The sequence below is a fragment of the Dasypus novemcinctus genome, chromosome 13 (assembly GCF_030445035.2).
Source record: "Dasypus novemcinctus isolate mDasNov1 chromosome 13, mDasNov1.1.hap2, whole genome shotgun sequence".
Lineage (NCBI taxonomy): Eukaryota > Metazoa > Chordata > Mammalia > Cingulata > Dasypodidae > Dasypus > Dasypus novemcinctus.
This window is the reverse complement of record NC_080685.1, coordinates 38,576,297-38,590,176: the sequence shown is the minus strand read 5'-3', so window position 1 is coordinate 38,590,176 and position 13,880 is coordinate 38,576,297.

The following is a 13,880-nucleotide window of genomic DNA, read 5'->3' as shown; positions in this document are numbered from 1 at the left end:
AAAAAAAGAAAAAGTGGCTTGGAAGCTGCTTCTGACTTAGCTTGCTCTTACAGGTAAAAAAAATTCTGGAACAGGCCAAGCCATTTTGAGGAGCAGCTTAGGAGTATTGATTTAGAAAATCATGCACTTAGGACTCTGGAATCCCAGTAGGATTTCACCACTTACCTTGCCAAAGTCGTATGTTCATACATTTTTCTTTGCCTCTCACATTTCTCCTCCAAAAGCCTTTGTACTCTGTTTGGAAGTCAAATGGCTAAATGAAGGAGTACTAAATACCCAGAGCCTAGCTGGCCATCAGCTTTTACTCAGACACTCGGTTTCCTGGACTAGGTCCTCCAAGCCAAATGCTTCCAAGTTAAAAGAATGGCTCTCATAACTGTATGCAAGATTTCAGAAAGAAAGCCTCACCTTCTGGTCCTTGAAGCTTGGCAGTTATGGTAATTGATGATGGACAGCAAGAGATAAGAACCCATGAAAAGAGGTCTTCTGGTCTTCCCCTTTGCCTCACTCCCATCAGCACTTTCCCTACACCCATTTTTTTAAAGGAGGTACCAGGGATTGAACCCAGGACCCATATATGGGAAGCAGGCGCTCAACACTGAGCTACACCCACTCCCCTCTGTACCCATTCTTAAGATGGTTAGATATCCTGCATAAGGAAAGCGAGTACCTGCCTTGCCTACTGATCTCCCAAAGTGTACCCTGTTGATAAATATCCCATGCTGTCTCTCTTCTTCATCCTCTTGCTCAGTAAAACTTATATTTAAGCATTTATTAAATCACACTGCTTATATTTCTTATAGAAAGGATCCATAATTACAAAATCCTTAAGTGTTACAAGTAAGTCACATCATTTTCTATTCACTGGGGTAACTGTGGAAAGTTCTTTTGGGATAAGAATCAGCAGTGCTGTGCCCTAGTCTTGGTTCTATCACTGTGTAAGCTTGGATAAATTCTGGGCCTCCATTTCCTCCTTTGTAAAATGAGAAGATGGGACAAGATGCTCTTTAGGGATCCTTAAATCTAAAATCACATCACTAAAATGTTTTGGTATTTTATTTTGAGGTTTTCTTGGTACAGTATATACTGTATTTTCTTTCTTTTTTTTTCACTTTCAAATTGGGTGGTTTATTTTTGTTGTTGTTAGTTGAAGGATTTCTTTTTATATTTTGCATGTTAAACCTTACTCAAATGTGTGGTTTTCAAACATTTTCTCCCATTGCATAGACTGTCATTTTAATTACATGATAAAGTCCTTTGAAGCCCAAAACTTTCTAATTTTGATGAGATTCCATTTATCATTTTTTTTTCTTTTGATGCATGTGCTTTGAGCATAAAGTCTAAGAAACCATTGCCTAGCCCAAGGAGTTGAAGCTGTTACCCTACATTTCTTCTAGGACTTTTATAGTGTATTTTCATCCTGAAGAATTTTGGCAAAATGAAGTTCTTTTTTTTTTCCTTGATAAAATAGACTCATGAAAGGCCATTTGGAAATACAGGAAAGCATAAAGAAAGTGGGGGAAGGGTATCACCATCATGGAAAGACAATTATTGACCTGATACTCCCCCCCTTCCCTCCCACCCATATCTCCATCACTTCCATCACTTCAGACCCTCCACAGGCAGACATGAAAGATGCCTCAGGTTTGTGTATCTGGACTGACCACCTCCCTTCTGGTAGCCTGTCCTTAGAGAGACCTGACATTTTAAGAGTCAACTGCTCATGGCTTCAAGTTGGATAAAAGAATCATCCATATTCCTGGGTCACAGAATGACAAGGTCATCTGCTTCTTACAGCCAGAGGCTCCTGCTCAAGCCACTAAAGGTAACAACCTAAATGGGTGACCAAGAAAGGGTGACTGTTCCCATCCTTCACTGAAACCAGGGAAAAGTCATTAAGAGATAGACTGCGATCCACAGCAGTCAAGTCCTGCCTGCAGCTGGGAATGCAGACAAGCTGAAGATGAGTCCCTGCAGCTCCTCTGCGCACGAGCGCACACACACTCACACGGAAATGCTCTGCTGCAGTACTGAGTGACAGCAAAGAGCCACAAAAGCAAAGCAGGGCAGGAGAGCCTCCCCAGCAGCCCCACCAGGACCCCTACACTTTTAGTTGCTCTAGGTCTGGAGGTTCCTCCTTAGTTTTTGTTCTTCGGTTGAAATGGGAATCTCTTAAAGGGATCCCAAATCCTCCCATTTCCTGCAGTTTCTCTGAAGCAAGAAAATAAGCAGGTGGGGGAGGTGAAGCTTACGTAAGCTTCAGGGTGCACAGAGCTTTCCTGGGCTGGGCACTTCAGCCTGAAGGAGGAGACCCAAGGGGCTGGGTGGAGAGAAATGAAGCAGTTTGGAATCTCCCCAGAGCTCCAGAGTGCTGGGCAACACTTCCGCCTTTCATCAGAGCTTTTATAAAAGGAAGAAAACAGGCTGGGTCTTGGCCTCTAGGGAGGCAGAGACCTTTCGGGGATCTGGTTCAGAGACAGCTGGTCTCTGTGTACACCCAGGTGGCTGTTTCTGGATTTTATAAATACTCATCCCTGGAGCCAGGCTTAGCTCCGTATTAGGAGGCAGCTTCGACGGCTTAATTGCTAGTTAGAACCAGTTCATTCTGACAGACTGGGAGGCTGCGCTAGCTGACAGCTAGTCCCCATCCAAGGATCCTGTTCTCTTTATTAGACGGAGCACCTGATTAAGACTAGCCAAGTTCAACCACTGAGTCAGGAGGGGCCCCAAGATTTGGCTTTCCCCCAAAACACCAAATTTGTTTTCCTTGCCACTGAAATAGCTCTGCCACTCTACCAAATAACAAATATCACTCTAAATACCAGCCCCTGGAGAGTGTCTTTTAGATGGGCCATGCACTTTCCCCAAAAGCGCAGGCTAACCACACACTTCATTTGGCATAACCTTCAGGTCACAAACCCCCAGGGAGTGACTTGAATTGCAACTTTCAGATTTAGAAACATGGTGAGGCGGGTGGGGGGTGGTTAAACTTTAGACCTCAATAAAAGAAGGGCAAAGAAATCCTCCATGAAATGTTAGGGATGAAAGCAGGAAGAGAGCAAGAGGGGAGGGTTGGTCGTTTTCTTTCTCTCTTTCTTTTGTCTGCCATGGTGACAGTCATAACTAGCTGTGGGACTAGAAACCACCTGCTTCATGAGTAGCCCCCAGACTAGCTGTGTTTTCCAGGATGAATTTAGTGGCCACACAGCCCAGACAATAGAGTAGTTGGCACTAATGGGCTCCCTGGATGACAATTTTTAGTACAAGCCTGCAGAGCAAGGTTTCAGATGAAGATCTAAACTGGAACTTAGGCTCCACGGTCCTATTCCTTAACTAACCTAGTATCCTTGGGAACTCGTGTGCTCAATTGCCTGTAATACCCTAAAATAGAAGAAAGAAAAAGGGAGATAATAATAATAGCTAGCGTACATATGCCTACTCTGTGCCAGGCACTGTTCTAAGTATTTTGCACACAGTGTCTCATTTAATCCTTAAAACAATCAGACTTAGTTCCATTTTACAGATAAAAATCTGAAAGTTTGGTAACTTGCCACACAGATAGTGAGTAATAGAGCTGGGATCTAGCATATAGCTGAGAATTTGGATTTGATGCAATGGCTGGGAAGCAATCTGCAAATACACCAGGAGGGACTCAAAGCAGGACTTGGATACTTAGGAAACGTTTGCAGAGAGCAAGTGTGTGATGACACTGCCCAGACTGACTTCACTCAGGAAAAAGGATGCTTGCTTCTTAGGAGATGGAGCCTACAAATCAATACAGACAATGGGAAAGGTCTTTCCAAGTCTCTGCTTTCACTCCCCCACCCCACCCCCCATGGACAGTGTTCTTGGAGAAAAGTAAATCGCAGTTACTGGACTAAGTCTGGCTCCAATAAATACCCACAGAGCGGGGCGAAAGACCCAAGATGTAACAGACACCACAGCGGGGGGTCTACGCTTGAAAGGTACATCTCCCCAGGTGCTGAGCACGCCCCCACTCCAAACATCAAAAATGGCCCGTCCAACGGTTCCGGACCAAATGAGTGGAGGGCAGGATGCCACTCACGGCCCTAAAGAGGGAAAGGTGGCCACCCCAGGCAGGGGGTATGGGATGGAGCTCTTCTCAGAATGCTACAAAGGAGTGGGAGAGCAATGCAGCTCTAGTGGCGAGGGGAGGAAGGCGAACATTTCTCTCAGAAGTGAGGGGAGAGAAGGGAATTCCACCAGAATACCCTCAGAGCAGTAAGACGCAGAGGGCAGCGTCCCGGGGAGACAACTTAGCACCTGAGAGCTCAGCCCCCCACTCTCCGGTCACCCCGAAAACATCACCCACAGTCGTGGGACTTAACGCACCCCCTCTTCCAATAGGTTGCTAGCACCCCGAGTTCGGAGCGTCCCCAGAGGGGCAGTGGTACACCTCCGAAGGGGTCCCCCACGGCTGCCGGCTGCCGCGCCCTCCCTCGCCTCCCTGGGACCCCGAGCGTGGCCTCGTCCCCGCCGCAGCCCCGCGCTCCTAGCGGCGGGGGCGGGCGGCCGCGCTCACCTCGCTCATCGCGGCGGCAGGACCCGGGCCCCGGGCGCGGCACGCGCAGGGGAGGTGAGGGGCCCTCGGGGCTGCACGGGCGGCGGCCGCGAGTTGCCGGGCCCGGGCTGACGCGGCGTGGAGAGCTAGTCCTGGGAGCAGCTGCCCGGCGCCCGCGTCCCCGCGCTCAGCTCGCAGCCAGGCGTCCCTCGCTGACCCGGTGCTGTCAAAGCCGCTCGGCGCGCCTCCGCCGGCCCCACCTTTTATAGTCAGCCTCGGTGCTCTCCTCCAGCGCGGCCAATGGGCGCTCCTCCCACCGCAGATGACAGCCCCTCGCACCCAATGACGGCGGGCTCAGAGGTTTGCAGCATTTCCAAACTAGGGTAAGACAGACAGTGAGCGGGAAGGAGGGGGAGACCGTCGCGGGAGGAGAGGATGGAAAATGAAATGGGGGGAGCGAAGAAGGAAGGGGAGGAAGGAGAGGTAAGGAAGGAGTGTGCTTGGGAAAGAGGAGAGAAGAGTTCGAAGGAAGTCTAGAGGGTACACGAGAAGCAAGAAACGGGAGAGGGTGAAGCCAGGAGATGTTTCAGACCAAGATTTGGTGGTAGGATCACTGTCTGGGTGAAAGTGGAGCAAGTGGACAGTGTTCTGTGTCAAAGAAAGGGGAAATTGTGAAGTGCCTATTTGTTGGGGAAGATCATGGATCTTAGGAGTTGGAAGACATTTTGGAGTTCAAGTTCTACCTCCTACACAATGAAAAAAAAAAAAATCTCTCCAACAGTCTGTCTTGTGATCCCCCAGCATCTCACTTGACTACTTTCCAGTGATAAGGTAATGAGTTCCCCCCAAAAGTTATTTTACAACTGCTTATTCATTTAACCACAATCTGGCAATGTGCCCTCCTGTGCTAGGCATGGCTGTGAAGCTATTAAACAAAGAAACAAACAACAGAAACAGACACTTATTATAGCCTTGCACCTATTGTTACCACTAATATAGGCTTTGATATCTCCTAGAGCCCCGGTTCTTAACCCCCTGGGTAAGCTTGAATTGAAATGCAAAAAAACATTATTCTTCTCAAAATGGCAGTGGAGTAAGGAGCTCCTAGAGTCAGCTCCTGCTCCAGGGTAGATAGCAAACACCCAGAGCTCTCTGGAACCAGCTGAAGCACCTGTTTGGGGGCTCCAGGAGACCAGAAGAGCATCCTGCAACATCCTTGAAGGAGTGAAAGGAGGAGACTGCCCATCTGCAGAGAAGACTGGTAAGTAGAGTGCTCCACTCCATGGAGGCCTGTGCCCATCCTCCACTGGAGGCACAAGCCGCCTCCAGAGCTGTTCCGCAGCTGAAATTTAAAGCTCCACTTCCCAAAAACAGGGGAGGAAGAGACGGTTGGGCACCAATTTCAGCTACTGATGAGTAAATTCAGCGGGCTAAAGTACAATCCTGAGAACAGCTAAAGTTTGAGCCCATCCAAGTCAGAAAGAGGCCAGGAGCCACCATGTTAACTCCGCGCCTGGCACGAGGGGAAGTGGGGCAGACTGAAAATCCCAGTGCTGTGGGGACCGGCTTCTTTCCATCCAGGTCAGATTGCAGCTCCAGCCTAGGCCCTAGTGCCACCTCCAGCAGGGAGGAAGTTGCGGGGACCTGTGCCAGCCTCTCCAGGAAATTACCAGCCAAGCCACAGAGACTGGTGATTATCGTACTCTGGCAGCATGAGTCACCCCAGGAGCGATTCTGTGGCTGGAATTGGAAGCTCCATTTCCCAAAATGGGGGAGAACACAGTTGGCAGTCGATTTTGGCTACTGATTGGTAACCTGGGAACAGCTGGGGTGTGAATCAGCCCAAGCCAGAGGCTGGTAGCTGCTAATTTGACTCCACCCCCAGCCCGAGGGGAAGCCAGGCTGAAGGAAAATCTCAGTGATGTGAGGAACCAGTTTCTCTCAACCAGATCAGCCTGCAGCCCTAGCCTAGGCTTCAGCTCTGCCTCTAGCAGGGAGGAGGGCTGGTGTGCCCTGCACCAGCCTATCCAGTTAACTGCAGGTAACTATGACTGGCACAGATGAAAACTGGAAGTCTACTGGGGTAACTGCAGTCATCTTGGACCCACACTGCATAGACTGCTGCCCACACATGCAGCTCCATCCCCACCACAGGCAGGGGAAAAAGGTGCATGAAGCTTTAGCAGTCTCTCTGAGCAACTACAGTCTAGGCCTGCACTAGGATTATTCTACACAGCTATGACTCTGTCCCTATCCCTAGCAGAGGAGAAAGTTGGAAGAAGCTTCATTGGTCCCTGGCACAATGAGGGCAGCTTGAGCCTCCACTACTTATAGCACCAACTACATGCTTGGCTCCTACTGCACAACCAGCAAGGGAGAAAGGGCAGGAAGCTCTAAACTAAAGAGAAAAACTGCACCCAGAATAAAAACTCTAGTAAGCCAGATGCTAAGACACCAACAAAAAATTACAATCCACATTAAGAAACAGGAAGCTATGGCCCATTTAAAGGAACAAGATAAGCCTCCAGATGACATAAAGGAGTTGAGACAATTAATTATAGATGTTCAAACAAATCTCCTTAATAAATTCAATGAGATGGTTAAAGAGATTAAGGATATTAAGAAGACACTGGATGAGCACAAAGAAGAATTTGAAAGCATATATAGAAAAATAGCAGACCTTATGGGAATGAAAGGTACAATAAAGGAAATTTTAAAAAAACTTTGGAATCATATAATAGCAGATTTGGTGAGCTTGAAGAAATGGCCTCTGAAGGTGAACATACAAAAAACAGATGAAGAAAAGAATGGAAAAAATTGAACAAGTTCTCAGGGAACTAAATGACAGCAAAAGGTGTGTAAACATACATGTCATGGTGTCCCAGAAGGAGAACAGAAGGGAAAAGGGGCAGAAGAAATATTTGAAGAGATAATGGTAGAAAATTTCCCAACCCTATTGAAGGACATAGATATCCATGTCCAAGAAGCACAACATACTCCCATCCAAAAAAATCCAAATAGACCAATTCCAAGACACATACTTTTTTATCAGAATGTCAAATGCCAAAGACAAAGAGAGAATTCTGAGAACAGCAAGAAAAAAGCAAAGCATAACATATAAGGGATACCCAATAAGATTAAGTGCTGATTTCTCACCAGAAACAATGAAGGCAAGAAGACAGTGGTCTGATATATTTAAGATACAAGAGAAAAACTTCCAGCTGAGAATCTTATATCCAGCAAGATTGTCTTTCAAAAATGAGGGCAAGATTAGAATATTCACAGATAAACAGAAACTGAGAGAATTTCTAAGCAAGAGACCAGATTTTCAGGAAATACTAAAGGGTGTGCTAGAGCCTGAAAAGAAAAGACAGAAGAGAGAGGCCTGGAAGAGAGTCCAGAAATGAAGATTACATCAATAAAAGTAACTAAAAGTGTCCAAAGAGTGGTGAAAATAAAATATGACAGATACAATTCAAATAGGCATAAATCTAAGCAATGATATAAAGCACCTGAATTCAGAAAACTGCAACTCAATGTTAAAAAATACATAAAAAGGCCTAAATAACTTGAAGAACATTCCATGCTCATCGATTGGAAGACTAAATATCATTAAGATGTTAAATCTACTCAAATTGATATAGAGATTCAATGCAATCCCAATAAAAATTCCACCAGCATTAAAGAAAAAATTGAAAACACGATCATCAAATTTATTTGGAAGGGTAAGGGGTCCTAAATAGCCAGAAACACCACTAAAAAGGAGACGCAAACCCTCATCTCCAGACTTTAAATCATATTACCTAGCTACAGTGGTAAAAAACAGCATGGTACTGGCCTAAAGACAGACACAATAGACCAATGGAACCAAATTTATGTTTCAGAAACAGACCCTCATATATATGGTCAAGTGATTTTTGACTAGCCTGTCAAACTCACACAGCTTGGGCAAAACAATCCATTCAATAAATGGTGCTGAAAGAATTGGATATCCATAACTGAAAGAAAGAGAAAGAACCCCTATCTCACACCTTATCCAAAAACTAACTCAAAATGGATTAAAAAACCTAAAAATAAAAGCAAGAACCATAAAACTTCTAGAAGAAATTATAGGAAAATATCTTCAAGATCTGGTGGTAGGTGGTGGATTCTTAAAGGAGGTAAGAGGAGGACTGAGTGGACTACTGATGTTTAATGTATATAGAAGTTTTAATTAGCTGTACTGTAAAAGTGTGGAAATGTATAGAGTGGATGGTAACACAGTGAGTAACAGCTAGTTTATAAAAGGGAATGTGACTGAAAGTGGTAGTCTAAATATGTAAATGCCAATTGACAGAATGCTAGAGAATAGCCTAGGAACTGAATAGCACAGTAAACCAAGAGATGGATGAGAATTGTGGTTGATGGTACAGATGAAAGAGTATCCTTTGTGAGCTAGAGGAAATGTATATCACTGCTGCAGGATGTTGGGAATGTAGAGAAGCATGGGAAAAATACAGCTAGAATGAACTATGGACTGTGGTTAGCAGTAATAATATAATCTTGCATCTATGCAAAAGATGTACTGTGGTGATAATGAGGCAGTATGGAAAATGTGAGCCATATGTACACTATGGACATAGTAACAATCAGATGATACTATCTTATCTGCAGCAAATGTTCCACCACAGTGTGGTGTGTTGACAGAGGGGTGTTGTTTGGTAATTCTGCACAGGTGCATGATTGTTTTATAAGTTTACAACTTCTGTCATAAAAAATATATTTTAAAAATAATAATAGGGTGGGTTGGGGGAAAACATACCAAATGTAAGATAAGGACTATGATTAGTAGTAAGATTTTGACAATATTCTTTCATAATTTGTAACAAACTTCTCACAACAATGCAAGGTGTTGGTAGAGAGTTGATGTATGGGACCCCTGTATGATGTTCTGTATGTTTGCTTTGTAAGTTCACAACCTTTACTATACACTTAATTGTTTATGTACGTTTATATATAAATGATATAAAGATAATAGGGTTGGTTGGGGGAAAAATACTTTGGTTAGTAGTAATATTTTGACAATACTCTTTAATCATTAGTTCAAAAAGTTTAACAACAATGCAAGTTATTGGTGGTAGGGTAAGTTATGAGAGTCCTGTATGATGTTATATAAGTTTGTTTTGTAAGTTCACAACTATTATTGTTTATGTATGTTATGTATGAGTGCTATACTTCAATAAATTAATTTTTTAAAAAGAGAGTGGAAGAAATACTGTCAGTGAATAAAAGAAACTAAAGAAACATAAAAATGAAAAAAAAAAACATTCTTGTGGGGACATATTGGTGCAGGTGTGATATATTTATTAAATAACACACAGTTAGTTTGGACTTTGTAAGGGGTCTGTGGTTTTCACCTGACTGGCAAAGGTGTCCATGGAATAAAAAAGGTTATTCCCTGCAATTTAGTAAGCAACCCACCATTTGGTATCAAAACAAGTCAAATGGACTCTGCCAGGGTATAGGGAGCACATGTGAAAGAAGCATTGCTAAATAATGACAGTGTTGTAAAATTTTTAAGAAAAAATTACGATTACACTTAAGTAAAAGTCAAAAACTTTTGACAATTTCAGCTGTTTTTCTCATTCATCTAAATGTCTAGCTTTCATTTCTTTAAGGAAATCCTTTAAGTAATTCTCTTGCCTATGATACCTCTAGGCCAACTTACAGCTTCAGTTAGCCAAGACCAATTTCAGCTTTAGTTGTTACAGCCTTTGATGGTTTCTCTTACTGCCTGTTCTAACTAAGTCAGTAGCTGAGCTTCTCCAATCAGCAACCACTGATCTCTTCTCACAGCTAGATTCAGGTAAGCTCTTGAACAGCCCTTTCTCTAGCTATACCATCTGTTTTTACCTTTTCTCTGCCAGATAAGAAACAGAGAAAATGGGAAAAGGATCAACTCTTTTCCCCCATCTACCTGAGATCCTCTGACTCTCTTTTTAATGGGAAACTGGTTGCTTAAATTACTAAACTTCTAAGTAGGCTAGCTCCTACCCACTCTATGCAGCCTACTCCTCTGGCTTCTCCCACCTTTCTAATGAATGGCTAATTAGCATTGGAAAGATTTTATTTATAAAGCAGACCTCTCCAAAGTTCTTAAACAGCTCTGCAAAGATTATATCAAAGAGAATTCAGATTGTAGATCAGCCTAAATATTTTAGGTTTTGCAGACCGTAAGGTTGCTGTGCAAATATTCAGTTCTGCTGTTATAACTTGAAAGCCGCCATAGACAGTACATAAACAAATAGATGTGGCTATATTCCAATAAAATTTTATTCATGGAATCTGAAGTATGAATTTCATTTAATTTTCACAAGTCACAAATTCTTCTTTTTTTATTCCAATGTTCAACCCATTCTTAACTCTCGAGCCATGCAAAAACAGGTGGCAGGCCAGATTTGGTCCACATGCTGCAGTTTGCCAAACCCTGCCACAGTTAATTAAATGCCCAAGAATACTACAAGAGTGAGTTTTATGATAGTAAATAGTAATAGATCAAAAAAGGCAAAGGTCAAAGAAGAAAGACATCAGTTGGGATGGAAAGAGTCAAAAAGCTTCCTGGGGGAAGTGGCTGGGGAGAAAAAAGAATTTCAAAGAAGAGAATGTGGTTGTCAGGAAGTGAAAAGCAGTAGGGAGGATGGTTGGGAGAAACATAAGTGAAGTCATTGAATTAACTCCCAGGAGATCATTGATGAATGTAGAGAAAGAGGATTAAAACAAGATTACAAGGTATATGGAAAGGAGGTAGCCTGAACCTTCCTTATCAAAGAACTGTTTGTGCCAGGACCTGGGGGGCCAAACTGGAGAGAGCAGGCCCAGACTGGAAATTTGGCTCAGCAGACAACTTGTCTGAGGTTGGCCAGGTATCAAATGCAAAATTGGCAGGTAGGGGGAAGTGGCTGTGGCTCAATTAGTTGGGCTCCTGTCTACCATATGAGGGGCCCTGGGTTCACGTCCCAAGACCTCCTTGTGAAGGCAGGCTCACCCGCACGCTGCAGAGAGGCACCAGCCCACCAGTGCCACAGAGTGCCACCCAGCCTGCCAGCACTGTGGAGTGCTGTTCAGCCCGCCAACAATGTGGAGCGCCACCAGCCTGCCAGCACCACGGAGAACTGACTCAGCAAGGTGACGCAACAGAAAGGGAGACAAGCAAAAACACAGAAGAGTGCACAGCAAATGGACACAGAGAGCAGACAACAAGCAAGCCACAAGGGGGGCGGGGACTAAAAAACATTGGCAGTTAGGAGCAGCAAGTAAGGTTCAGAAGTCAGAAAGGAGTTAAGAATCAGACTAGAAGACTAATAGGTATTGTGCCAGAGAGTCAGGACAGCAAAGGACAATTAACTATGAAATACAGCAGCTAATGGGGAAACTGGAATGTATGCAGCTGGAACCATGGAACCTACAGTGCTAGCAAAATGCCTGGCACAAAGTAGATGCCCATTAAATATTTGTTGAATGAAGGAATACATTCATAAATAATATATAGGATGTCATAGAAAGGGCATGACTTTGGAATCAGACCTTACTACAAATTTATTTATTCAATTTATTCATTCAATAAACATTTATTATATGTGCCTAGCATATACAAGACCCCAAGAAACCAAAAATAAGAGATGCAGCTTTTGATTTCAACAATTCACAGTTGATTGACAGAGTCAGGGTCAGAAAGAAGCAGACATTTATTCTGCAATATGTAAGTCCTCTAACAAAGGTGTACACATAGGTGTAATTCTAATCCAAGGGCTGTGCTCAGGCCTGAAAAGCCAATGGAAGGACCAGGAGAGAAGGATTTGGAAGTGGGGGGTGGCAATTCCAAGCCAACAAAACAATACGGGCAGCCATTCAGAGGTGAGCAAGCACAGCTTGTTTAGGGAACTCGAAATGCTTAAGCACCTCCAGAGCTACAATGGGATGTGTTAGGTCAGGGGAGGAGAGTGGGGTTGGAGTGGATGAAAAGAGTGATAAATAGGGACCGGATCACAAAGGACTTTGTGTGACATGCTAGAGATTGGATTTTATACTGAAGGTGATGGGAAGCAAATGAAGAATTTTAAGCAGGGGAGAGACGCAATCAAATTTGCATTTTTAGAAATAGCAACAGCATAGAGGATAAGCAGGAAAGAGATGAGGCTGGGAGTTGGAAGAATAATTTAATAGTCTACAGCAATAATACGAGGAGAATGATGAGGGCCTGAGCTAAACTAAGAGGTAGTGGGCATGTAGAGGTCAGGAGATAGGAATGACAGGTAATGGCACTGGATAATTTTTAGGGAATGAGGGAGAGAAAGGAGGCTAAGGGACTTCCCAGCTTCTGGTTTGGCAACTGAGAGAGGGTGGCAATAGAGGGGAAGGAAAGGAAGAGAGTAAGGGGATGAACGTGTATTGACTTCCTTCCACCTGCCAAACTCTGTGTAAGGAATTTTCCATATATTACTTCAACTGATCTTTACAACAGACCTGTTGAGTGGATGTTATTAACCCCCTTTCCAGATGAGAAAGTGAAGGTCAGAGCACTTAACCCACTAGGCCTCCACCACCACAAACCTTGGAGGACATCAGTTAACCCTGAAAGCCTGTCACCATGGATGCGTGGATGCCCGGGGCATCCTGCAGGAGATCCCAGGCTCATTCCGCCCCAAAGGAGAGACCATGAGCCTGGGGGAGCATTTCTGTACAGCGGAGAGAAAGCTCAGAGAGGTGTGTCCCCAAAGCACACACATTTCAAAAGAACTGCAGATGGACTTCTCCAAGAATAACAAAGCTCAAGGTAACCCCTGGGCCATTGGTGAAGCAGCAGCCCTAGCCCTGAAATTCAATGGTGACAAAAGAAGAAGAAGTTTGCTTCCTTTCCCAGATCAGGGGCTGGACCGAGCCTGATATCTGACTCCCCAGGCCCCATGGTGTCACTTATTTCAAATAAAAAGGGAAAGAGCAAAAAATTAGTTCAACTAACAAGAGCCAGAGCCAGAATTTCAACCTAAGTTTATATGACTTTTTTTTTTAAGGGAGGTACCAGGGATTGAACCTGGGACCTTGTACCCATGAAGCAGGCACTCAACCACTGAGCACACCCGCTCCACAATATGACCTGAACTTAAGCCCATGGTCTTTCCAATTCCTCATACTGGGCTAGTCATCAAATTAGGTAATATAGGCAGCGGACTTGGCCCAGTGATTAGGGCATCCGTCTACCACATGGGAGGTCCGCGGTTCAAACCCCGGGCCTCCTTGACCCGTGTGGGGCTGGTCCATGCACAGCGCTGATGCGTGCAAGGAGTGCCCTGCCACGCAGGGGTGTCCCCCACGTAGGGGA